Consider the following 4,890-nt stretch of genomic DNA (forward strand, 5'->3'; position numbering starts at 1 on the left):
GCAATAAGAAACTTTGTAACAACATATAACAGGAAGAGAGTCACAGGGTTCCTGGGACTAGTAACGTTCTTTAAAGGGTTCACACACTCTAGCTACACCACGATTATGCAGTTTAACTGGTAAAAACGCTCCATGGATATGGGATGATACGGCAGAACAAGAATTTCAGAAATTGAAAAAGGTGTTAGCGAAAGCACCGATTCTGTCACACCCAGATCTTACACAAGATTTTTGTATGGCAACAGACAGCGCCAAGACTGGATTAGGCGTAGTATTATTTCAACACTACGAACAAAATGGAGAGATAATACATAAAACTATTGCATTTGCGAGTCGTGTCTTATCAAAGAGCGAGAGAAACTATTCCATTGCAGAGCTGGAAGCTTTAGCAGTAGTATGGGGTTTCCGAAAGTTTAGATATTTTCTATTCGGGAGGAAAACTATTGTATACACAGATCATAAAGCTCTCGAGTTTTTACTCACAGCAAAGTTGACACATGGTAGGCTACCAAGGTGGATTTTAATATTGCAATAGTATTATTTCTGTGTAAAACATATCCCATGATCAGCTAACACCTCAGCAGATTTTCTTTCCCGATGTCCACACGGTGCAACCCCAGGTAAGTTCGGTACAGATCAAGATCAAGTTGGCATATATTATATAAGAGTAGTTCCTTTTGAGAATTACATTACAACATTACAACAGCCTTTTCAAAGATTGCGACCGAACACAACAAAGATCCAAAAGTGTTATGGGTCAAAGATAAATGGAAAGACAAGAACTCGGTTGACATTCGTCAGCATTATTTGCTGAAGAATGATGTGCTGTTCCACAGACGAGACCCAAGCACTAGTTTGTGGACGGTATGTGTTCCTAATAACTAATAAACAAGTATATATGGTACACCTTTTTAAGTAATGGACACTTTGGGGCGAAGAAATGTTTTTTGACACTTAAAGAGACTGCACATTTCCCCAGCATGGAAAGAACTGCACATTCCCCCAACATGGAAAGACGAATTCGTCAAATACTTAAAAAATGTAAAGATTGCCAACGAGCCAAACACGTTACGTTTCAGACTAGACCACGATTATCACCTATAATACCTTAAAGTCTAAAACATCTAGCAACAACAGATTTGACGAGACTGTTACCAAGGACACGGAATGGGAACACATCTATTTTCGTGGTTGTAGAATTAACATCGACGTATGTCACAATGACCCCTTTGAAACGTGCAATCGGTGTTACAATCAGTAAAGCACTACAACGTGAATTTCTCGAACAAGTAGGACATGCAGAAAGGTTGATTTCAGATAATGTGCCCCAATATAGATCTAAATCTTGGTTGGCAACTTTAAAAAGACACAGAATTAAACCTATCTTCATATCTAGATACAAACCAAGCGCCAATAATGCAGAACGAACAATGAAGGATATTGGGACATGGTGTCAGTTGTACTGTAGTTCACGACAAACTACATTGGGTGCAAATTTACATCAGTTACAAATTATCATTAATGAAATGCCACACAGTACTACACGCTTACCGCCAGTCACTGTTGTCAAGAGTAAAAGACCAGTGGATAGGGTAAGAGAAGTGGTACAGTTCTCCCCATCCCAAAGACCATCACAGCAGTAGATAATAAAAGTGGCACTTGAAAACGTCGAATGAGCAGTGGAAAAACGGAAGCTCAAAGCTGACAGAGGTGCGTCCATGGTGGGACAGTTGGTTCTTGTTAGAATTCATTTCTTATTGCATAAAGGGATACAGGTTTGTCATAAATTTTATCCCATGTATAAAGGACCTGTGGTAATTAATAAGGTAGTTCATGCCAATGCAGTGGAATTGGTGAACCCAAGAATGGGGAAGAATATAGGTCTATACCACGTCAGCCACCTTAAAGCTCATAATGAATAAAATTTATTACAGTAATCTTATGGTAATTAGAGAGGAAAATAAAAATAAATGGATAAGAGATAATACAAAAAAAACTGTAGATATGTTTCAGGAAGCAGCAGAAATGAAGAGGCAGATAAGAAGAGCTACAAACAAGTAATGAAAATTAAGTACCATAATACTAATCAATTAAATCGTTAAAGTAGATCAGAAAAAAATTAATAAAAGGAAACGAATGGCATGTAGAACTAACTAAAACATCCACATATCACAAATCCATACTCATACACGAAGTGAAGGAACCATTTTAAAAAAAGTCAAAATAAAGTAATGTAATGTATGTAAATGATAAATTCGTGTAAAGTACTGAGAGAAAATTTAATATGCATCATTTAATTCATTGTATTATTCAAGGTTATCTATGTAATTATTCGATGTAAAAGTTCATATTTGTTATGTTATCCATGTAATTATATGATGTAAACTTTATTGTAAATTTTGAAAAAAAGACTTGTAAGTAGGGGTCACGAGGTAATACAGAAGACGTATAGCCATGTCATTAGCATCATCTGGGGAAGGAAGAAGCAACCTAGCTGATGTGAAAAGCCCAAAGTCGCTGGGAAGCTACGGGTCTGAGTGAGAGAGTAAAAGATTGCACAAGATGACATTAGCAACAAACCAGAGACCAAAGGAAAGAATTCACTGTTTCACACCTTACATTAGAGCGGATAACAAGCGAGGTGGATGTTAAAGAATGTGTCTCATGCCTCACCCCATACCTAAAGGACGAGGGAAATCCAGCGACAGCACGGGACAAGGGACGCACACCTGCTTGGAAGGTGAGCGAACCCCATTACCGGTGGATAATAGCAGCGACAACAATAGCAGCGACCGGAAACAAGCTGCGCACTACCATTACGACCGCCTGGGGAAATAAACATGAGAATATTTCTCTTAAACACCTAATGGACAAATCTACATCTGAAGGCAGATTATCACTTCCGTGATCTATTCAAACATCATATCTAATAACAAACATTACTGGTAATCCTTTCAAATAATTTTCACTTAACAACAAATCCTATCCCCATGCCCGAGAAGTCACTAGCTCCAAGGAAGGAGGCATGAAGATGCAGCAAGAAACGAAGAGAAGATCCCAAGATAAGGGCAGAAGATAGAAGATTCTTTCCCCATCCCTTACCTTAAACCAGGATGATATTTAGCAAAATCAACTAGAAGTAGTATTCAACAAACCATAACAACTAATTTATTCTACAAATAAAGGCGGTCAAACTTACAAGCAACCTGCAACAATCGTCGAGCAGTTACACTCAACCACCTCAATGGCAGCTACACCAAAAAAGAGACAAGCACACCCCAGTCATTACACCCTGACAGTGCCTTGGGCGAATGGACCATGTAATAGCAGTCATTATCAGCCACTCAGGACTGTAGATGTCGATGATCTTCAGCAACATCAGAGTCTACAACCGACTATCCACATCAGCCACCACTAAGCAACAACAGAAGCATGAAGAAGAAACCCTACTCAAAGTTAAAGTGAAAGTGTAACGAAAAAAAGTTATGCGTGTGGCAAAGCCTTTGTAATATTGTAAAAAGAGTGAGAAACACACCCATTTGAACAAAGAATTTAAGTACCAGTAAATAATAAATCACACCTGTACCACTGCACATTTGTATTTTTGTAATTCATTGTATTTTGTAATTCCACTTGTAAATTGAAATGTAATCAAAAATGTACCATATTTTTATATTCTGTATTTTATATGTAAAGTTTATTCGCTTAATCTAATATTTTCGTATTGTAGATATTAATAAAATATGTTTGTAAAAATAAATAATGTGAACGAATGTAAAATTTGTATTATGCAGAAAACTATTAATTATTTTAGATATAACAATTTAATTAATGTAACAGATGTGTTGAGACTATAGATAATATAAACATACGCTTCCTTAACTTCAATTTATCTTCCAGAATCAACATCACGAGTGTTTGATAACTGTGGAATGCCTAGAATTATTTTAAAAAAAAGGACAAGATAAAGAATGGATGAACCATTTGATATAAGTTAACAATAAAACAAAGGAAATATTGTAGGATTAAATTAATCAGAACTGCTATTAAAGACTGTAAAGACAAAACAGTAATCATCTAGATAGACAATACTGTGTAAAGCCAGATTTCGAATTAAAAATTTAGAATATTAAGACAAGATCATCTAGATTAAGCTAGACCAGTAGCTGAACAATGATCAAAAATTAATGCGCTTGTAATATTGCACTGCAATGACCAATGTCAGTTAGACCGTCAGCGAGAGCGCATCGCTAGTTCTTGCTACTACTAAGGCGAGTACACTGCTTTTTACATATTTTTACAAGCTTCAAACAGGAGCGACTTATTTTCAGTTATCTGAGTAGTTACTAGTTTATTTTTGTAATTTCCTGCGTGTTTGAGTGTTTATTAGGCACAACCTTTTATTTCAATTCACAGTGTAGTGTACAGTACCGCCGTTGCTATCGACCGTTGTATCGACTCTAGTATCGTGCAGGCTTTTGTTTGTTTGGTTAGAACAGCTCAGTGCCAGTTAGACCGTCAGCTAGAGCGCATCGCTAGTTCCTGCTACTACTAAGGGGAGTACACCGTTCGCTTGTTACATATTTTTACGAGCTTCAAACAGGAGGAGTGCAGTAATGGATAGGAACTGTGACTGTTGCGTACAGATGCGAGCTGAGCTGGCGACCCTTCGCTCACAGCTTCAGGCTGCGTTGGCTTCCGTCACACAGCTTGAGGCTGCTGCCAGGGGGCGTCACTGTGGGGGATCGGACGCAAGGACGCGAGAGACGTCGAGCACATCCCACATGTCATCCGATCGGTCCACTGCTGTGACCTCCCCGGGTACTGCCTGCACTGAGGTTGACCCCTCACCCGTGGTCGAGTGGGAGGTAATCCCAAAATCTTGCAGGC

This window comes from Schistocerca cancellata, chromosome 2 (genome assembly GCF_023864275.1).
Source record: "Schistocerca cancellata isolate TAMUIC-IGC-003103 chromosome 2, iqSchCanc2.1, whole genome shotgun sequence".
In the NCBI taxonomy this organism is placed as follows: domain Eukaryota; kingdom Metazoa; phylum Arthropoda; class Insecta; order Orthoptera; family Acrididae; genus Schistocerca; species Schistocerca cancellata.